The sequence below is a fragment of the Humulus lupulus genome, chromosome 5 (genome assembly GCF_963169125.1).
Source record: "Humulus lupulus chromosome 5, drHumLupu1.1, whole genome shotgun sequence".
Classification (NCBI taxonomy): domain Eukaryota; kingdom Viridiplantae; phylum Streptophyta; class Magnoliopsida; order Rosales; family Cannabaceae; genus Humulus; species Humulus lupulus.
Window position 1 is genome coordinate 18922516 of NC_084797.1, and position 24383 is coordinate 18946898.

The window sequence follows — 24383 nt, forward strand, 5'->3', positions numbered from 1 at the left end:
GACTGTCTCTCTCTTCTCTCCTATCTCACGTTTCCCATTTTTATATTAAAAAATTAATTAATTAAAATAAAAATAACCCATGTAACTCTCTCTCTCCCCTCATCATATCACGTTTCCAACTACCCTTTTATATTAAATAAATTGATTAAATAATTCAAACAAAAAGAAAACCCTAAACTTTCTCTCATAACCTCCCTTTCTCTTTTATCAGCCGCTTATACTTCATCTTTTTCTCTCAAACTCTCATAACTTCTCCCTTTTCTAGCTTATTCTCTTCCCTCTTCTCTATCTCTAGATATAATGTTTCTCTCCCAGTCTCTCTTTTGTTTCTTTTGGAGGTGCCGGCGGAGCTGGGCTTGCGGTGGTCTTCGACGGCGAGAGACGTCTCGGCTTGCAGCGGGGCTGGGCTTGTGGTGACGTTGGGCGCGTGAAGGACGAGGCTTGGTTGGTAAAGATGGGCGCACAAGGACGGGGCAAGATTTGTGGCTAGTCTTGTGTTGATTTTGTGATTTTAGAGTGATTATAGGTATATTGTTGTTGTTCATGTTTATCATGAACAGAGATTATTCATGTATAATATGCTCTTTGGTTAGGGTTTATTAGGTTTTGAATTGAGGGAAATTATTGAGTTTCTCTTAAGTTTTGTGATTAGATAACTATAATTGTAGATTTATTTTTATTATTGTGAGTAAAGTTATTAGAAATATTCAAATTTCATTCTGTATATGAGTTTTCCATTTATAGGTTTCGTACATTTTTGAAGAACAATGGTATATTTTTTTAATTATATAATTGTTTTTTTATCAAATAAATTATATATAATGGTTTTATTTTAAATAATATATATTAATTGAAATTTTTTAAAAATTATACATCACGTGAAAAGCTGAAAATTGAATAAAAAAACACATAACGTGAAAAGCAAAAAATTAAAAATAAATATTTAATAAATCTAGATTTTTCTTTATTAGTATGCCAGTACTTTCAACCTCTCCCATTGGGAGACGTGGGAAGTCTCCCACCTCTCCCAATTGGAGACATTGAAAGTCTCCCAGGGACTTTCAATGTCTCCCATTGGGAGAGGTGAGAGACTTCCCACGTCTCCCAATGGGAGAGGTTGAAAGTCAACATTTTTGGACACCTTTCAACCTCTTCCACTGGAAGACGTGGGATGTCTCTCACCTCTCCCATTGGGAGATGTGAGATATATACTTACAATGACCCCACCTACAATGTCTCCCCATATGGGAGACATTGTAGACTTTCAATGTCTTCCAAATAAAGTCATAAAACTCTTATTTTGTTGTAGTGTATTCATCATAGCATCTCAAGACAAAAATCCATAATTCATATCACATGGTCTATCATCATACATAGCTTATCATTATCCTCATAACAAACCAATCTTACCATTTCATAACATAAACATAGAAATTCTATCTAACTTCCTCACTTCAACATATCTTAGCACATCTTAACATAGCTTAACATATCTTAGCACATCTTCACATAGCTTAACATATGTGGTACAACTTAACATATCTTAACATATCTTAGCACATCTTAACATAGCTTAACATAGCTTAACATATCTTACCACATCTTAGCATAGCTTAACATATCTTAGCACGTCTTAACATAGCTTAACATATCTTAGCACACATTAACATAGCTTAACATATCTTAGCACATCTTAACATATCTTACTATAGCATCGACGGGTGTAAACTAGTTACACCGGTTACCAAGACTCTTAAAAATTCGGCATACTTTCTTAGCCATGGAAATTTGATTCTAGAATTAACTTACTTACGTGTCACAGATTTTAACTGGACTCTTATGTCACGAGTGTTAAGCCTAACTTCTTACATATTGTGGTGGCCAACCGACCTTAGTCACACAAACATCGGTGGAAAACGGGTTTCTCACATAGTTCCCCGGTGGCTAACCAGAGTTCATAGTTGTCACGGTAGCAAGCCAGACTCGGAATCAACTTACTTATATGTCCCGGAGTTTAACCAGACTCTTATGTCACCAGTGTTAAGCCGGACTTCTTACATATTGTGATGGCCAACCGACCTTACACACAGACATTGGTGGAGAATCGGTTTCTCACATCGTTCCCCGGTGGCTAGCCAGAGTTCATAGTTGTCACGGTAGCTAGCCGGACTTCTTACATATTGCGGTGGCCAACCGACCTTCGTCACACAGACATCGGTGGTCAACTAGTTTCTCACATAGTTCCCCGGTGGCTAGCCGGAGTTCATAGTTGTCACGGTAGCTAGTCGGACTTCTTACATATTGCGGTGGCCAACCGACCTTAGTCACACAGACATCGGTGGCGAACCAATTTCTCAGATAGTTCCCTGGTGGCTAGCCGGAGTTCATAGTCATTGCGGTAGCTAGCCGAACTGCTTACCTTAGTCATGAGTATGCGAACCCTCTAGGACCACGGTCTTGAGTAAACCTTCTGAAACTAGTTCAAATTATTAGCTTATAACTTAGTTATCTAAACTAGTCATTATCGTGTGGTAGCCAAACATATCATAAGTTGCCTTACTCGGATTCCTTAGCACTTTCTTGTGGAGACCTTCTATCCAGAAGTGAGCCTTCACGCTTAGATAACACTGTAGTGAAATCACACAGTGACTCGGATTAAACTATTGCATGTTCTTATAGTTAATATTCCGCAATAGCTACATTCAATAAAGTTCTCTTAGAGACTCTATACAGACATTTCTCTTAGAGACTTTACAGTGTATAAGACCATATTCCGCTTTAAATAAATTTATGGTTTTATAAAACCTAACTCCCATTTTTTTACCCACTTTAAATCCATAACCTTGGATCTCTATTATCTCATTTTCGAAAAGAAAGGACAATTGGACCCCGATTTTAGAAAATGGTAAAAATAAATTCTCAATAACTTTAAACTAATTTGGGATTTGTTAGATATCCAAACCTTTAGCTATTTTTTAAAACAACTTCATTTCCAATTCCGAACCTAACTTTTCACTATTCATTTTAACGTGATAAAAATCCCGCTTTTAAGCTCATATTCAATGTTAGGTTCTCTAACCACAACCATTTAAAAATCCCATTCATGTATTATGCGTCCTAATTAATGGAACTAGGCAAAATCCCACGTCAAAAATTAAATTTAGGTTAGGAGAACTGACCTTCCAAAATTTGTATTTTGTTAAGGTTTAAAATTACTATTTTTCCCCGTTTTTAGGTAACTTAGAAGAATTACTACTCTTAAACCATGACATATTTTAATCTAACATTTTACCAGAGCCTTAATTCCTATCTTAAAAATGTTCTCATCAAGTTTCAAAAATTTTGGGAAGGCAAAACCCTTTAAACCATTTAAAGAAATATGGGCAGTGCCTGCTGCCCATGAGTTTTTCTCATATCTTTAGGGTTCTTATAAAAAAATTATTTCTCTTACATAGTAGCCCAGTTTTTTCTAAAATTTTACCAGGATCTTTAATCGTATCTAACTTAGTTTCTCTAGAAATTTCATAATTTTTGGGATAGGGGAACCCATTCAAAAATGTAAGACAATATGGGCAGTGTTTGCTGCCCAGAAATTTCGTTTTCAGATTATTAGGGAAAACTTTGAGAAACCATTACACTTTAACCATTTTTGAATTTTCCTCTAAAATTTATTGGTGATCCTTATACATATTTAATAGTAACAGTTTACAAAATTTTATGGATTTTGGCTCAGTAAAAAGTGTTCAATATTTAAAACAATCTCGGTAGTGCATGCTGCCCAGAAATTTTCCAGATTGCATCACGATGCCAAAAAGTTCATAATTTCGGTTTGAAAACACCTTTTTTAGATTTTCAAATGCCTAAACTCAAGTACTCATCTAAAATTATGCAACCATACAAATTATTTTCACAAACAAAGGTAGGAGGGTACGATCTAATCCATTGGAAGACAGACAATGAAAACTTGGTAGCATGCATTTTTACACATTCTAGTAAAGCTAAATACAACTAGCGAAACCCTAGCCACATGCATGCATGCAAATCAAAAAATCAACCAATCTAACCCTCAAGCATAAAATAAACTTAAAAATCCAACAAAACAACCTATACAACCAGATCTATCATCATATCCAAAAAAAAAAAAACAACTCAAAACCAACCAAAGATCTACCTTTGATGGTTCTAGCTTGGAGATGATAGTCCTTAGCTTTTCCAAACTTCCTTCTTGGATTCTTGATTCTCACTAAAGCACCAAAGAGCTTCCACCTTGAATACTCCTTAGAACCACTTTCCTTTTTCCCTAGAACATAAGATCCATGCCATGCATGGCCATTAGAACCATATGCATGCACAAAAAATCCCCTTAGGGTTTCAGATTTGAAAGAAAAAAAAAAAAGAGAAGAGAAGGAAGAGCTATGATTCGAAACTTACAATGCTAGAACTCTTGAAGATCTTCTTCCTTCAATGGAGGTAAGTGGGCAAGCTTGAAGAGAGGAAAAAATTCATAAATGGGAGAGTGTCAGTAAGGGGTTTCGAGTTTGGGGTTTGGGGAGTGAGAGTGGAAGAGAGGGTTTTTGTTTTTCTATTTTTGAGAGAATAAAATTTGATAAAAATATGAGAAATGGGAATAGCCCTTAACTTGTAGGGTAAGTGAAACTCTTGCTCTCCCCTAGGGTATGTGTCATAAGACACTTGAGTGCATAGGCATAGCCGAGTTGCCCACCTTTCTCTCTCCTCCCTTGTGAAAAGACTTTTTATGCCCTGCCAAATTTTACCACACTTTAAGGCATTGAAGGACCCTTTGGTAATTTCACTTCTAATTTTTAACCAAAATTTTACCCTATAGTTTTTAACACTCCCAAGCTAAAATTAATTAAATAAATGTGACAAAAAATAAATTTTGTCACATAACACATAATATTAGTAATTTACTCATATTGACCAAAATGCTCTTAGGGGCTCGGGCAAGAATTTTCATTCTTTAACCCAATAAATTGGAAGTAAATCCTCAATCAATTTTTCTTAAATTTTATTGGCTCGACTATAAAGTCCCAGTGTTAGACAAAATTAATGTTTTTATGCCAAAGTATTCCCTATTTAATTAATCCGAGATTTTTACCCGATTAGGATTTTGACCCAGTCCACGACCAAAGGTCTCAGTTTCTAAAAAAACTGCACTTACCACGGCATGGAAAGCATTCACACATCACAACTTCTTGTAACGTAAAATGTTCACCTGAGATAATACATAATACAGGGAATCAAAATACTCGAACTAGGGTTTTACCCGGTGCCCTAAACGCGGGGCGTTACATTAGTCATTTAGAAATAATTATTAAATTTCTTGTTTCCTTTTGAAAATAACACTTTTCTAAATTAATAAAAAATTTACATGTTTAATGTTATATTTATAATTTAATGTGTGGGAAAAATATGTTTTCACTTCTATTATTTAAGACTTGAATTATGTAGGTGTAAGACCCATTAATTTTAAACAAAAATAATTATTTTAATTTAATAAAATAAACTTTCAGAAACTATTTATTTTGTTTAAAAATCATAAGTGAATTTGAACCAAAACATTTTTCTCATAAAAAAACTACACTTAAATAATAATGTGAACATTCATGGTTATATTTTAAAAATAACATTTTTACATATACATAACTTAGGGCATAATTTATTTAATATACTAACATTATATATCTTATTTAAAAGACATTTCTAAATTTTAATCAAAAATTCCAACAACTAAATAATTCATTCAACATCACAACTTGGATTAAAAATCATATTTTCTTCTTAAAAATCAGCATGTGTTAATTTGAAAAAGACACCATTTGAATGTGAAATAAAAATGCCCTTTTATTTACATAAAATTCAAAATATCATTAGAGACATCACATAAGCATTTAAAACATTGTTTCACCAATTTGCTCACCAATTATATACAAAAATCAGCAACTATAATTAATATGAAATTCATCTTTAATTCATGCTTCTCAAAACTCAAACCATAACTTTCATGCTCAATCAACAACAAATTCAAACACAAACCCTAGCATGCACCTATTAGCATATTTTCATCCTTACAATTATTAGATCACTAAAATTAAAATACTAATAACAAAATAAACAATTGACTCCCACAAGGATTTTAGAAAAACCCTAGATGATGCAACATTAATACCAATATGATCATGTTTCTAAAATCAAGATAGAATCAACAAGCAAAGAATCAACAACGAGATCAACCATACTCACCATTCTTTTTAAATACTCTAGGCCGAATCCCAATACCCATATAATAATAAAATTTCTACCCATTTATCTTGCATCAAATCTTATCTTATACAAAATAAAAACAAAACTTTTTCATAATTTAACATAATAAGATTCTCCCATGATCAATAATAGAATGATGTCATAAACCAAAAACTACATAAAATCGTAGAGCCACACACCTAAGCCAAAACCCTCATGCATCAAATAAAGCAACCCATCATCCCAAAATCAAAAATAACAATCAACCAATTATAACCTAAGAAATCGTAACAATAATAGGGCTAGAGACTTCATTACCTCTCTTGATTGTAGAATCAAGAACACAAAAGTGACAAAAACTCAAACTATAGCCACCACTTGTTCATGCCTAGGGTTTCGAAACCCACATGAAGAAAAGAAGAAAAACCAACAAACAACTCAAAACACAAGAAACAAAAACAAAAAAAAAAGAGGAGATGATCTAGAAATCACAAATACAAGAATACATACCCTAGGATTGAATCCCTTTTTCTCTTCTTCTCCTCCTTCTTCTCTTCTCTCTTCCTTGCTTTCTCTCTCTATCTCACGCTCGCTCGCTCTATTCCTCTCTCTATGGCCGACGGCACCAAATAAGCATAATGGCTCTATTCTTTTCTTTCCTTCCTTTTAATCTAACCTAGGAAATAACTAGTCCTAATAGGAAATAGGTAAGTTTCCTCTTTTTATTTAATTTTACTCATTTTATTTTTGTTGACCTGTGAAATTGGCCAACAGTCGTATGTACAGTATACGAAACCTTTTGAACGAAATAAATAGAATAAACGACAGAGTACGATTATCTTAAATAAACACACAAAAATTTTATAGTGGTTCAGCCCTGTTCTGATGAACAGTAATAACCTAATCCACTTAGTCTTTAGTATTGAATTACTCGATCGACGATTACAAGTACGAACTGATGAGTTCACTCGTCACTAAGATTTTTCTCCCAAAATTCCAGAAAAAGAGATCTAGAAAAAAGAGAGAGTCTCTTTAATGAAGTCCTAGGTCCTTCATTTATAGTACTCAGGAGTTGTTATATGACCAGTAATACTGGGATCGTGGTTTGGTACACAAGTATCAGGTAGTGGAGATACATGTCCACCTCCTCATGATCATGAGATCGTGGGTCTTCTCGTTGTTTCTCTAGATCGTGGTGGATAGTGCACAATAGAAACCTCTTGGATAATGTTAAGTCTTTGTTGGCATATGAGACTTAGGTGCTAGGCCCAACGACCCGAGCTTGGGTGCTAGGCCTGTGACCTTCTGGGTGCTGGACCTATTGATCCTCTGGGTGCTAGGCTTGTTGATCTTAGTTTGAACGAGAGTGAGTATTTCGCAGTGAAGCGTACTTAGGGGGTTTAGGCCAACCACCCTATAAAGAATAGGGTGGACCGACCACCTAGGTGGTCTTTGAGCACGTCAGGCCGACCACCCCTAGGGGGTCTAGGCTTGGTCAAATTCAGTATAGGTCTTGGACCTATCTTTTTTGCCTATCGGTCTTTTCTCAATACATTGTCATTTTTCCCTGATTTGTGATGTCACGTGCCGCATTCTCATTCGCCACATCATCCTCGTATTTTGGAAGGATAATAAAGTACCCATGTAACACCCTAGATAGCCAAGACCGCTATACTGTGTACTTATAAAAGTGCACGACTTGCTAATCAAGTCATTTAGTTAAAAACGTGTTTGCTAAAATCATTAACGCGCTAGGGTTAAAAGGTTTTAGTCTCAAAAGATAATTTTCATACAATTAAACATTTTATACATGGGATCCCAAAAGAAACAGCATTTAAAAGTTTATTTACAAAATTTCCAGTGTACAGACAACCACTAGCCATTCTAAAGGCAAAATAGATGTTTATGGTTCTTCTGTCCTTGTCTCCCCTCAATCATGGCGGCTGAGCAGCTATTCATGTATATTCTACTCCCAGAGCTCTCTAAATCAGGACTGATCAAGCTTGCCATTGCCTTTACCTGCACCACGAAGCACCCGTGAGCCAAGGCCCAGCAAGAAACCGTAATATCATAACACAAGTACTGATAATAATCATAAACCCTTTAAGCATGTTTAAACATTTAGCAATCCCTAATAAACGCATAACTCATTGACATAAACATGAATTCACAAGCTAACAATTAGCCATTCAACATATCTTATTCAACAATCAACCAAAACAACCAGCTTACACAATAAATAGGGTCGACACCCTTAGGTCGCACCCTCTGTTACCCCACTGACTCCGGCCCGCTTAAACCAAGCTTAGTGCATAATAAGTTGTCCTCAGCTACCAATGGCCGAGTCGCGCCCTGTGCGCTAATGTAAACTTCGGCACTCTTAGGTCGTTTGTCTAATATTTACATGGCATAATACCATCCTCTATAAGGCATACAAAATAGGGAACCCTTGGTCCCATTATGAATCCACAACCGAGTGTAGTTTTCTTACCTTTAATTTCCAACTGCTTCGGTTACGTGAAATGCCCCTTGAGCACGATCTGTCTCCCAAGCCTTAGCTTTTACCTAGTCACAACCAAGAGAAGGGATTCTGGTAATATTCTGTTGACGCAGTTCTTCGCCAACAGGTAATTAAGAAAATAAGAGAGTGGGATTAGTGCTAAGTATTGAACCGAAATGGATGAGTGATCTTAAAGTAAAATGGTAATGCAAACACTTTTTTTAGGTGGTTCAAAGGTTAAAATCCTTCTACTCCACCAGCCAATATTATTGGTAGTATTTTATATTCTTTACAAAGTGTTTCTTTTACATCATAAAATCCAACCCTTTGCAACTCTCAGCCTCTCCATATTTATAGGAGAGGGCACCTGGGGGTTGGCAAAGGGGGTCATCCCGTGACCTTCTTACCCATCATGTCATCTCTGTGACATTCATGATTAATTCCTAAAACCTAACAAATGAAGTGAGGTCTAATCAATAGGTAAGGGGGATAATGGGCCGCACGGCCCAACCCAGTCGTGGGTGCCTAAACACGCACGTTTAGGCTGCGTATCCGAGAATTTAGGGACATATCAGACACGTGATGCCTGATATATGCACGTTTACATTGTGTGGTTGACTTTACAAGGGGTCATAGACTCCAGCTCAAGCCTGTACCTCAAGCTGGACGTCTTCTTAGTCCGCGGTGCCCATGCTCTTGGCCTGACTCCTTAGCAACTCCAGTGAACCTGTAGCTACCTCGAGCTAAATAGGTGGGACCTGGGGGCAGCAACTCCAGGGTACACATCATCCTCATGACTGACACAATTATGCCATACTTAAGCCTACTAACAGCCCATGGAAAATCTAGGGCGTACATTTGCCCCCCAAGCCCTTGCTCGTGGCATGACGTCATTTGGGGCCACAGTGGGGGCTTTTAGACTTCTTTGTGGACTTTCACATTCCGCCCATTGCGTAGGCATGCCTAAGGTGGCCACCCCTTTTATATACGTAGGAGGCCAAGTGAAGAGGGTCATTGGATGGCCCTGATGTGAGAACCGAGGCTCTCTACTTGAAAGGAGAAACAGCGGCCGAGTATTGGCGAGACCATTTAATGCGGTTCTCGAAAGACGTACCGTCACCAACCATGATGCTCCACGTACTCGACACCTACGCAATGGGCGGAATGTGAAAGTCCACAAAGAAGCCTAAAAGCCCCCACTGTGGCCCCAGATGACGTCATGTGCCACGAGCAGGGGCTTGGGGGGAAAATGTACGCCCTAGATTTTCCACGGGCTGTTAGCAGGCTTAAGTATGGCATAATTGTGTCAGTCACGAGGATGATATGTACCCCGGAGCTGCTGCCCCCAGGTCCCACTTATTTAGCTCGAGGTAGCTACAGGTTCACTGGAGTTGCTAAGGAGTCAGGTCAGGAGCATGGGCACCGCGGACTAAGAAGATGTCCAGCTCGAGGTAAGGGCTTGAGCTTAAGTTTATGACCCCTTGTAAAGTCAACCACGCAATGTAAACGTGCATATATCAGGCATCACGTGTCTGATATGTCCCTAAATTCTCGGATACGCAGCCTAAACATGCGTGTTCAGGCACCCACGACTGGGTTGGGCCGTGCGGCCCATTATCCCCCTTACCTATTGATTAGACCTCACTTCATTTGTCAGGTTTTAGGAATTAATCATGAATGTCACAGAGATGACATGATGGATAAGAAGGTCACGGGATGACCCCCTTTGCCAACCCCCAGGTGCCCTCTCCTATAAATATGGAGAGGATGGGAGTTGCAAAGGGTTGGATTCTATGATGTAAAAGAAACACTCTGTAAAGAATACAAAAAACTACCAATAATATTGGCTGGTGAAGTAGAAGGATTTTAACCTTTGAACCACCTAAAAAAAGTGTTTGCATTACCATTTTACTTTAAGATCACTCATCCATTTCGGTTCAATACTTAGCACTAATCCCACTCTCTTATTTTCTTAATTACCTGTTGGCAAAGAACCGCGTCAACTTATTCGATTAAAGGTTTCTGGATAAAGTTCTATCTTCCGGGACATCGAATTCCACCAAGCACGGTGGTGGAATCAATTCCCGAGCACCCTAGGTTAGGTTCCCACGCTTAAAACCTCCAAATAACCGAAAATTCCATTTAGGGTCGCGGCCCTAAAGACCTGCGCCACGGCCCGCCCCCTAAAATAGAGGCTAGGCCTCTCTGACCACAAACACGAGTCGCGGCCTTACCCTGTGGCGTCGTGGCGCTTCCCTACTGCAAAGCCTCCTTGGCTCTTCTTTGCTTCGCAGGGCCGCAGCACTCTAGAACAGAGTCGCGGCCCAGCCCTTCGTGCCCAGAAAATCCACCATTTTTAACATCCCAACCTTGCTCAAAACCACCCCAAAGCACCCTAATTCCAAAACCTGTTGATCACAAAACTTCTAACATGATTCTAGCAACATAATCCAGCAAAAACCTAGCTTAAAAACTCATTAAAATCCCATTTTAATTTCTGAAACCCAGAAGCTCAAGAACATAAAATCAGCAATGAAACACCAGAATTCAACCATTAGATCATAGATTCAAGCTTACCTCCACTGCAGAACCACTTCTCTAAGAAAATTCTGAGCTAACTCCCAAGCTCCTAACTTCAATTAAGTCTTCAATTTCAAGACCCAAAAACCTCTTAGAACTCAATCGAAAACACAAAATTTCAACAACAAAAAGTGCGAGTCAATCTTTACCTCAGTCCTGGTTGAATTCCTTTGCTAAAACTGAGCTAATCCCTCAAAACTCTAGCTCAAATCACAGAGTTTCCAGCTGAGTTTTCCTTAGGTTCTAGTGATTTTCCTTGAGGAAGAAGAAGAAAGAATGAGAGAGAGAGGAGAGGGTCGGCTCCTTTGTTTCCACCAAGTTCCGAGTTTTTACTTAGTCTACCTTAGGTAATTAAGTTAATCCCGGGGCTCGGGGTGCCGGAAACGTCCCCGAGGGCAAAATGGTAAAATTCCCCAGTATTCCCACCTAGACTTCCTAACCTCAAATATATCTCCAATTATTTATTTCCATATCCCGATAACCTAAATAACCATCCAATACCTGAAAATACCCCTTGACTTGCCCAAAGTCAAGTATTAAGCCCCGTTGTGACTTTCCCGCTAACTAGCTCCCTAGGATCGCCTCAAGTCGCATGCTGCAGATTTACCCACATGATAATGTGGTTCTCACAATTATAGCATATAATCACATTTACATTCATATAACCATACAAGCATGCTTACCATATAATCATGCATTAAATTAATAAACACACACATAAGCCACTTATGCCCTCCCGACACACTAATCAAGGCCCTTAAGCCATATTAGTGATTTTGGGTCGTTACAACCCAAGATTTCATTAAAGGGACTCTCTCTTTTTTCTGGACTTTTGGACTCTTTTTCTTGAATTTTGGGAGAAAAATCTTAGTGACGAGTGAAGTCATCAGTTCGTACTTGTAATTGTTGATCGAGTAATTCAATAGTAAAGAGTAAGTGGATTAGGTTATTACTGTTCATCAGAACAGGGCTGAACCACTATAAAAATTTTGTGCATTTATTTAAGATAATCGTACTCTGTCGTTTATTCTATTTATTTCATTCAAAATGTGTCGTATACTATACATACGACCATTGGCCAATTTCACAGATCAACAATTTTCTATTTGATTTTTCTTAATTATAGGAAATTAAAGAGTGCATAAAAGATGACAACTATTTTCCTATTTTATCTAATAGCCATCCAATCAAATTAGTTTAAGACCAAACCGAATTGGAAAAGAAATTCCCTATTCCCAATATAGTCCACATGCCACCCTCTATTCCTCTTCTTTTATTTTATTTTTTATTTCTTTTAATTAAATAAAATAAATCAAATAAAAGGAAATAATGTGTAGGAAATTATATTGCGTGCTGACCATGCACATGCACACACCCAATTGCTAAGGTGCATCACTACCTACCATGCACCTTAGTGCATTCAATCAAAACTCATTTTCTTACCTAATTAAATTAATAAATAAATAAAACAAATAACAATTAAATTCACAAAATTTCTACAAAACAAATAAAAATAATTTATAACACTTAATAATTAAAAATAAAACGAAGCACAAAATTAATAAATAAATAAAAATTGGTGTGCTTTAGATATGGTGTTAATAGAGCCACCCTGGGGACCTATAATATCAAGTTCTAATAAATACTAGATTATTAATCATAGCTCTTTGATTAAATAATCATATTTATTAATCTCATTATTACTCCACTATAAATATGAGATTGAACTCTTGATAATTATAGACATATTTACAGAGTATTTTATTACAGAATAAAGTGTTCATTAATATAATCATTGCATACAACGTTAATCCTCTATTAATGGTTCATAATTAAAGGGGAATAAAATTATCATTTTACTCTTTTAACTATATCTAGTTCCTAGTGTACCATTGACTTTACTAGTGAAGGTTGTGTCACAACAAGTTTGCAACATGAGCGCTCATAAACCTTTCAATTCTAAAAGTCAACCCAATAGGGAACCATTATTCAATCTATAAGAATGTATAGATTCTATCTCTGTTAAACTATGTTTCCAGCCATATATATCATTGAGTCCCCAAAATAATTGTTCTTAGCCTGATCATTCTGAAAAACCTTAACGCGTGAATCAAATGACATATATAGGATTTTATAGTAACTTCAGGATTAAGATCATCATATATGATTGTAAAACGCCCTAGACTAAGACTTTGTAAAACTTTTACATGCTCATAAACTTATAGAAGAAAGTCACTTATTATATGAAAAATCCCAGTGGGGCCTTGCTAAAACATGCAAGTTGGGCCCAATAGTTTAAAATAAAAATAATAGTTCTCATGCAATGTTTTTAAAAATAAATAAAGTTCAAATCACACTGATAAGTTCTGAAAAGATAAAATAAAGCATAACATTGTTCTTTAGAAATTGGCGTTAAGCTGATCGTTTGCTCGCACATAGGATACCCCCAAGCCATACACACCTCGATGTTGGAACTCCTCATATCACCACGCGTGCCAAAGAGAAATCTTATTTGCTACCTGGAAGGGAAAGTAAGGGGGTGAGCTAAAAGCCCAGTAAGGAAGTACAAAAAATATACAAGTAATCACCATAAAACATATTTATAATCATACATCGTTAAACATCGTACTTAAGCATCATCATCATCATCATCATCATGCGTAAACATGATCATCATACATTAAACATAATTATCATAAGTCATGCATTATTCATCAATAGCAAAACCAAACATAAACATTCTTATCATTTCATCCTTGTGAACATTGCCCCCTATCTTGTCTATGTCACACCTTGAGGTAAACAGGAGGCTCTGGTCCATAAATAACCTCGGCGTGCCTGCCCTATGAGTTACGTCATACCTTAGTAACTCGGGTTACGTCTTAGATCCTTAGTAACCCATTTGTTATGTCGCGTTCAACACGCTAACAACAATTTACATATTATACAACATACAAAAATACATGTAATCCAATCATATTAAAGCCAAGGAAAGTACATGTTTTCTTACATTCATCATATCATATCAAAATAGTATTTCATACGTGATACATCATTATATATATCATTTATCTCACCCGCATTATTGGTACAAGCATATAGCTTTTCTATTTTGATTAGAGTTATTATTAGTTTTCGTAAAACTAAAAGAACTGGTACATAACAATTTTTTTAACATATTTTTTTTTTAATTATAAAAAGCGAATCAAAAACATGTTTTAAAAAAAAAAAAAAAAAGAATCGAAAACATGTTTGAAATAAATGTTTTTACTTTTCATTTTTCATATGATAATAATGTGAAAATGAGAAAATAATTTTAAGAAATTTAAATAGAAAAAATTACTTTAAATTTTTTTTTTCAAAATATTATTATAATTAAAAGAAAAATTCTTTCATTTCACTTTGTTTGTTATTAGTCCCTCACCTCACTTTCTCTCTCTTTAATCTCTCTCTCCTTTTATTCTCACCTTACCTCTTTTTCTTTCTTTTTTTTTGGAAAAACTTTATAACTATCCATTTTTAATATTAATTAATAAAAAATAGCTACAAAATTTATTTAATTAATTTTTAACCACTTTTAGAGAAAAAGTGGTAAACAATTTACACTTTGAAAACTCATAACTAGAAGCTTGTTAAAAAAAATAGCATTTTTGCCCCCCGAACTATGACCATTGTATGATCGTGCCCCCTGAATAATTGGCGATATTAAAAATTCCCCCTGAACTATGCACGTTACTAAAATATGGGACTTCTGTTAGATTTCGTCTTATGTGGCTAACAGATTGATGACGTAGCATATTGTATGTTGATGTGGCAGTGCCATGTGTAGAATAATTATTAATTTTGCCCCCTGAACTTTAACCATTACCAAATTATACCCCTTTTATAAAAATATATATGTTTTTTCTTAAAAATAATAATTAAATTCTTAATAAATAAAAAATTTTAATTATCAACAAATAACTCTTTTTTACTTTTTCTTAAACAATATTAATTAAAACTATTTTAGAATGAACATTTAAAATAAATACTAAAACAAAGAAAAAACTTTTAATTAAAGAGGTGGACAAAAGACTTAAATAAATAAATACAAATTTTAATTTAAGAGGAGAACAAAGGGGATAAAACTTTGTTTTAGGATTTATTTTTTAATTTTTATATTAACATATATATTGTAAAAGAAAAGAAAAAGTAAAAAAAAATAATAAAAAATTATTTGCTATTAATTAGATTTTTATTTTTTGAGTATTTGAATTTTATTTAATTAATTTGAAACTTTTAGTATTGATTATTTTCTTAATCTTTTAAAATGTTTTTTTTTTAATTTTTAAGGATTTAATTATCAATTTTTTAAAAAATAAATAAATTAGTCTTAATAAAATTGGTACAATTTGGTAGTGGTCAAAGTTCGGGGGGCAAAATTTCTAATTATTCTACACATGACACTGCCACATCAAGAGACAAAATGCTACATCATCAATCTATTAGCTACCTAGGACAAAATCTAATAAAAGTCTCATATTTCAGTAACGTGTATAGTTCGGGGGGGATTTTTAACATTGCAAATCATTTGAGGGGCACAATCATACAGTGGTCATAGTTCGAGGGGAAAAATGTTATTTATTCTAAAAAAAACTGAGCAAAAATTCAAACGTTTTAAAATATAGCTAAAAATTCAAAGTGTTTTTGTAAACTAGACATAGAGTCTAATTTGCATGAGGATGACAATTTTACTAAGAAAGACATATACTCAAGGGTACCCAATAAATTAGGGTTTAGGGTAATGTGAGGGTATGAAAACATATACCCAATACAGGTATAGGATAGACTGCGAGTATGGGTGTACGCAACCCTATCACCTTACCCTACCCGATTATATATGTATATTAGGAAATATAGTCGCGATTTGCGCGGTTTTATAATAGTACAAAATTATATATATTTAAAAAATTATATTTTTTATTATTTTATAATATTTTTATTAAAAAAATATAATATAAGTAAGAAATCTATAATTTTTTTATAATAATAAAAAAATTTAATTTTTGTCTACATTTAGTAATTCTTCCACTTTTCTTAAATGTTATATATTTTTGTATAATTCACTCGAAATTATATATATACATACTAATAGATTACATAATCACTTAATGGTATCTTAAAAAATAATTCAATCGGTTAATATTTTTTCTAACTCTTATATTAAAAAATTGAGGAACTATTTATAGTATCATAATTTTATTTTATTTTATTTTTTCTTTTATCTTATATGAGTAGCACAAAAGATAAATCATAACATAACAAAAAGAAATTAATATTATAGGGTCTTAATTTCCTTGATTATCTTGAACTTATTAACATGTTAGAGCTTATATTATTTCTCCAAACGAACCCAATACCACCACACCATATAATATTTTATATACCTAGATTGTGAACGTGATTTAAAAAAAAAAATAAGTGATCCAATATATATATATACACTCTTGTTACACTATTATGTCACATATATATATATATTAATTCTTGTTACACTATATATTTTTCATTTTTTCAATATAAAATTTACAAATTTAAATGATATAAAAATATAGGGAGTGACTACAACAAATCCACTTTTTTTACAACACTGGTGTAGCCAGTTTGTGTTTTCTACACCTTGATATATTTTTTTTATGACAATGTATATTGTATTAATTTAAGATACCCTACAAATTTTTAAGAAATCTGGAATAATTTACAGTGCCGAAAACAATGTTCAAATAGTTGACTTTTACACGAGTGCAACAAGTTTTTTGAACCATATTTTCACTACCATAACTTATTTGGAATTTCTTGAAAATTTATAGGATGTTCTAGATCACTACAATGTACATCGTCATATAAAAAAAATTGGGATTATATCTATCCAGGTGTCGAAAATTATTAAAATGATGCACCGATTTTGTCAAAAAAGTGGATGCATTGTAGTCGCTCCCTAAAAATATATACTACAAAATTGAATATATAAATATAAATAATATGTTAAATATTTATATAAATTTGATGAACTAAAAAATATATATATAATTATTGCGCAAGATTGAGTTAAATCAATCACCCATATAAGAAAAAATAATACTTATATTTGGATAATTCAAAGTGAATAAATGATACTTTATTTATAGCCTAAAAGTATAATACTCACAATGGTTTGTAAATCATGTGGGACTATAAGATATTTTTAATTGTTAATTAATTCTTTTGTTGACGCCGTTTTTCGTCAATTTAAATTGTAGAGCACGTAAACAATAAAACTATGGCAAAGATAAATAATACAATAGAACAATGGGGATTTTTTACGTGGTTCAGCAGTTAACTCTACCTAGTCCACGAGTCTTTTTTATTAGGACTTTAGAGTTTTCTGGAAATCCTTCAGGGATGAATTCTCCAGAGATTCTCTCAAGATAACAAAAATTCGGCCCCTTTTCAAGTGTTCATGACCTCTCTATTTATAGAGGTTTTTCAGAGCTCGTTCCCACATATTTTGGGAAGATACTCCTCTTTATTAATGGGAATAATGACATTAAATTCTGTAACTCCTATATACAAGGAAACGTCCCTGAAGACCAGGAGACATATAATAGACTAGTTAATATCCCTTTAATGTAGGGAAGTTACAACAATAAATATCTTTTGAATGCACGGACTGCGTCTCGTCAGATGACTCACTATGTCGTTCGAGGTCAGCAATCAGCATCATGTCAGTCTGGGTCTCTAAGTAAATTGCGAGCTGTATAACTTTCCCCAGGACCATCTTGGAGTGGGTAAATATCACTGAGGTCATTACATTCTGAGCTTACACCCTTGCCAAGCTCGGGCTACTTGATCCAAAGACACCCGACAACGGACATACTCCGATACTATGTCTTTCGAGCTTAGATATCTTCGAGGTTTCCACCTTGCTTCAAGGTTTGGCACCTGGACCACAACCCATGCACTTTAGGTATTGCGAGCTCACACCTGACGAATCCAGCTTTCGAGGTCACAACCTCCGAGCTCGAAATCTGGGTGTAACATCTTTATTTTAACAAATGTTAAATAAAAAAATTAGAAAAAACCACAAATTATTACAAATAGAGGTAAATCATATATATATAGATAATTCTAAGAAGCCACATCACTTTTGTAAATAGTAAATCATATATAGATGTTAGATATATTTATTTTTTGAAGAAAAAAATATGTACCACTCAATTCTCCAAGTACATCTTTTATCGTTAATTTTAGTAGTTTTTGTTTAATTATCAACTCTTTTAGCCCATTACTCTAATTTAAAACTAATTTATTTAATTATTTTTTATTCAAATATTATGTAAAGTGATAAATGAAATGCACAAAAATTAGTACATTACATGTAAATGTTACATAGTGGGTATCCCATAATTTTTTACTTTGTGGTCTCCACAATAAAAACAATACTTACAATAATACGTGTTATAGTACAAAATCAAGTTGTTGCTCTAAATTTTGAAGCTTGTTCATATAGAAAGGGAGTTTGAATATTCACATTTGATAAAATGCTTGTAAAAGATTCATTTAGTATTTTATTTCACACGATTTGTGGATACATATACATATTAAAAAGGGAATATACTTAGTTGGTACTCTGTATTTTATTGAAATACAATTTTAGTACATTCTAATGTGAAAACTACTCATTAAGTACGTTGTATTTGTAAAATAAGTAAAAAATGGTACCTTATGATCAATCATTTTTTCATAATACCCCAAGTACTCTTAATTATAAATTCTTAAATAATAAATATTTGTTTGAATAAAACATTATATTTTAAAATTACAAAAGTAATAAAAATATATTGGTTATTAATAAAAAATTCATATAAAATTAAAAAAAAAAAAACTTTTTTTCCCACTCCCTCTCTCTCAACTCTCAAGTCAACAACCCAACTTCTTCTTCTTCTTCTTCTTCTTCCCTCCATCAACTATCGTCCCCACCCTCCAATGGAAAAGGCAAAGGCAAAGGCCACCATTTCACTCCACTACGTCGGTCACCATTCAGCAAAGGCCACCAGTAGCTGGTGCTCTCCTGGCACCTCAGGTCTCCTCCTAAGGATTGTTCCACCACCTCCTTAGGACTTTACAGGTAGACTCATCTACCTTTATGTGTATTAGTTGTGTTTTCTATATATTTGTATTTCCTCATATAGGTGCACTTTTAATGGTTACTACACATTGATGGTTATTTTAATATTAACCATTAGATTAAGATCAATTATTCATATTTATAGTTGTTAATTAATATTTGTAAAAATAAATTTTGATTTTTCAAATTTTTGGAAGGGTTACCTGATGAAAAATGTGTATTTATTATGAAAATATAATATTATAAACTTTTCATTTTTCAAATGCATTTCAATTTCTAAATATAGCTAGTGTCTATCATTGGTTGAAAACAACATTTATTATGACAAAAAAAACTAAATTCGAAATTAATATAGAAAAAAATATATACATGTTAATGACTTGCTATACCAAGTCATTATGTTGCCAAATCATCATAATTGTTAGTAACCATTGAGAAGATTTCCATATAATATATATATATGTGGTATTATTGGAAGCTTCAGACAAATGGGATTGCTTTTTCAACTTGGATCACTGATTAATACTTAGAAGGACTTATGTATAAATATATATATATATATATATATTCCCTTTAATTATTGGAAGCTTCGAACTACAGAGTTATAAGAGTACTCTATATATTCCTTCAAATATATATATATATATGTGTGTGTATAAAATATATATTTATATATGTAGCAACTACCATTGAACGAAAAGATTTGGTTACATGTACAGAATTTCTACCATTTCACACTTTCTACCACTATTTACTAAGAGGGAGATCGTTGATGGAGGGAAGAAGAAGAAGTTGGTTGTTGGGTTGTTGACTTGAGAGTTGAGAGAGGGATAGAGAGAGTAGAAAAGCCAGAGAGAGGGGAATTTTTTATTTTATATGTTTTTTTATTAATAATAAATATATTTTTAATTATTTTTGTAATTTAAAAAAAATTATTCAAATAAATATTCATTATTTAAGTATTTATAATTAAGGGTATTTAAGGTATTATGAAAATATTATTGATCACAAGGTACCACTTTTTATACAAGATACCTAATGAGTATTTTTCATATTAGAAGGTACCAAAACTGTATTTTAATAAAACACAGGGTACTAAATAAGTATATTCCTTATTAAAAATAATAATTAATTATTATATGTGCTCAACTTTATCTTATATGTAATTGCACGTATCACAGTCTAAAAATTCACAAAACAATTCTACCTATGTAGTTAGTATTTTGGACCAAAAAATGATAAATTATCATAAAATATTAATTAATAACCATAAACTAGAAAAAGTTGAATAAAAAATAAGAAAAAAAATTATAAAATAGATGAATTGGTTTGGAGATATTTTAAAATGTCACATCACCTTCTTGGAAGTCTCTTTTATATATATATATATATATATAGATTATATATATCATTTAAATTTAAAGTTCAAATAAATTAAATTAGAATTCAAATTTAAATTTAAATTTAAATTATATATGACGATATATTTTTGTAAATCTATTTATATTTAAATAAAAATCATTAATAATTTTAATAAATATTTATTACTATAATTATAATTATCAACCATAAATTAGAAAAAGTAAAATAAAAAAAAGTAAGAAATTACAAGCATAGAACCATTATTTTTATAGATATTAATAATAATATTAATATATATATATTAATATAGATTTTTAAAGGAAATTTCCCCTTAATTAATATCTATAAATTAGAAAAAGTATAATAAAATAAATGAGATAGTTGTTTTCCATATTGTAAAAATTATAATGAAAATATGAATAATAATAGCAAGAAAAATAATGGAATTATTATTTTTTTATCAATATTTTATAGTAATACTATTACTTGTTTATGATATTTTATGTTAATTAAATATATAAATATAGATAGATAACGTCATTTTTTCAATATATAATATAAAATCTACAAATTTAAATGATATAAAAATATATACTACAAAAATTAAATATGTAAAATATAAAAAATATATTAAATTTGATAAACTCAAAAAATATATATAATTATTTGGTATTTGGGCAAGAATGAGTTAAATAAATAACCCATATAAGAAAAAAAAATACTAATGTTGGAACAAATAAAAGTGATCCAATGGTACTTTATTTATAGACTAAATGTATAATACACACAATGGTTTGTAAACCATGTGGGACTATATGGATTTTTTTTAATTGTTAATTAATTATTTTTTTAATAAATGTTAAATAAAAAAATTAGAAAAAACTACAAAATAAAGAAAATAGAAGATTAGAAGAATAAAGTGTCACCTCATCTCCTCAAAGCCCTCATTTATATAGATTTATTTATACTTATTAATATATGTATAAAAATATTATTATATCTTTTAAATATATAAGGGGGCCGATTACTTAATGGTTACGTCAAATATATATTCATCGATGGTTATATTAATTTTAGTCATTAGATTGTTATTGAACGGTTGTGATTAATTTAGTAATTGATTAAAAATATTTAATGAGTGACTTGTAACCTGATACTATATTATTTATTTTAAAATATTTTGTTTGCTTATAAAACACTAATTAAGATTTATTTTATTTAAAAAATAAATTTTAATTATATTTAGTAATTAGTTAGAAAAAGGTTGACATGGCATATAATGAGTGCACATCTGTACACTCATTCATGATCATTAATAATATGAATTATTGTGCTTTTCTTAAATAAATTTGATGTGTTCTCTGTAGTGTGCAATGTTGAGCTTAAAATAATGATTTTATAGTGAATTTGGAGTACATTGTACATAATTGAGTAAAGTGTCGAAACTAGGAAGCAACTTGGTCAAAAACCATGCAAAATCAAGAAATGTTATTTCAAGCGCAATAGCGCTGCATATGAAGCACAATAGCGTCGTTCGTGGACAAAAAAAATATTTTGCGCGCAAACGACGAGACTTCGGGAAAATAAGTCAAGCGCAATTGCGCCACTTGCTAGGCGCCATATGTCTGCTGATTTTAATTAACCTATTTTTAAAACGTGATTTTTTCTGGCTTGTAAATAGAATCTTATAGCTTCGGTTTTGGGGGTAAGATAGATATAGACAACGTTTTAAGTCAGAGAAACACATTGAAGAGGAAGAGAGAACGAGATTCCAAACGATCATCGATCATCATTAGAGTTATTTCTTCTTTTACTCTCTTATTTAGTGAATTAATTATGAATATGATTATTGCTTTTATGTTTGTGATTATGAACTAAACACTCTTTTTTAGAGTGTTGATGGAACTATTTCAGATTATGAAGTAAAGTTTTAGTTTACTCCCATATTTATTCTTGTGATTCGTTTGTGCAATTTTGTGATTATTACTATATTGTTAATGCTTGATCACCATTAATTAGTATTGAGATTTTAGGTTTTACACTTGAGAGAGGTAATCTAAAATCAGACTTAAAATTGCATGACATAGGAAAAGTGTGAGATTGAGAGATTCCACTAATTCTATGAGCTTTATTTAATAGAATCAAAGTGCTCTATTCCTACTTGATTGATTAATATTTAATAGAGATATATTGTTAATTAATTAAGTTAATTCTATCATTACTTGAGAAAGGTTAATATATTACATTAGGATTCTTGGAACTACAAATTAGGGATAAATTAGGATAATTGATGAACTGATGTTCATAGGTTGGAATAGGGAAATCAATGCTCTAGATTTATATTCTCTCATTGAAATCGTTTAATCGTATTGTTTACTTTTATGTTATTTATTATTCTTTTGTTCTTAAAGCATTCTAAATTTTGTTTCATCCAATTAAAACAAGAGACTAAAAAGTGTGGTACTTAGTAAAATTTAATAATCAATCCCTGTGGGTTCGACAACCTTTTAAATATTAAAACTTTGCTATAACAACACTGTGCGCTTGCAGAAAAAAATTGTGTATCAAGTTTTTGGCGATGTCTCTGGGGATTGAAAGTTTTAAATGATTGCTAATACTATTACTATAAGTCTTTCTTTTAAATTAGATTTATTTGTGTTACTAATTTTGTTGTTGTGTGATTCAGTTTATGCAAAGACACCGAAGTGCTACACCTATCACACCGCTTAATCATGAAATCGTAAAGACCCTAAGGTAGATAAAAGCAAAGAAAAGGATCGACTTCACCATGAACAATAACAACAATAATGGAGGTCCTCCTGACCCTCCGCCTGCTCCACCAATTGCACCACCACGGGTTGTTCGTGACTATTGTATGCCTGTGGTGAATGAGAATCTGACTAGTACTGCTATCTAGTCATTGTTGTTAATAATTTAGAGTTGAAGCAAGCATTAATTAATATGGTGCAACAGAATCGGTTTAATGGGATGGCTACTGAAAATCCCAATATTCACCTTGCCATAGTTCTGGAGGTATGTGCTACGGTGAAGATGAATGATGTTACTGATGATGCGGTTAGATTACATCTCTTCCCTTTATCTTTGAGGGATAGAGCAAGAAGTTGGTTGCAATATCTGAAATTAGGTTCTACTACTACTTGGGGTGACATGGCTAGAAAGTTCCTGGTGAAATCCTTCCCTCCATCGAAGTCTGCGTAGTTGAGGGGTGAAATTAGGCAGTTCAGACAGTTTGAATATGAGCCTTTCTATGAGGCATGGGAGCGATACAAAGATTTACTACGTCGCTGCCCACAACATGTCTATGAGAACTGGATGCAAGTCCAAATATTTTATAATGGGCTAAATGGTCCAACTAGGACTATTATTGATGATGCTGCTTGGGATGCATTATTGGCTAAGCCTGCAACTGAAGCTATTAATATGATGGAGGAGATGGCTACTAATAGCTATCAATGGCCTAATGAGAGAAACATTCCAAAGAAAGTGGCTGGTGTGTTTGAGTTAGATCCC

General features: G+C 32.7%; 1 non-coding gene across 1 annotated transcript; it reads right to left on the minus strand.

Moving 5' to 3' along the window:
* Positions 1 to 24068: 24068 nt before the first annotated feature.
* LOC133780748 (small nucleolar RNA R71) lies at positions 24069 to 24175 on the minus strand. The gene has a single exon (XR_009869566.1). It is a non-coding gene; the product is annotated as a small nucleolar RNA R71 (small nucleolar RNA).
* Between the last annotated feature and the right edge of the window lie 208 nt (positions 24176 to 24383).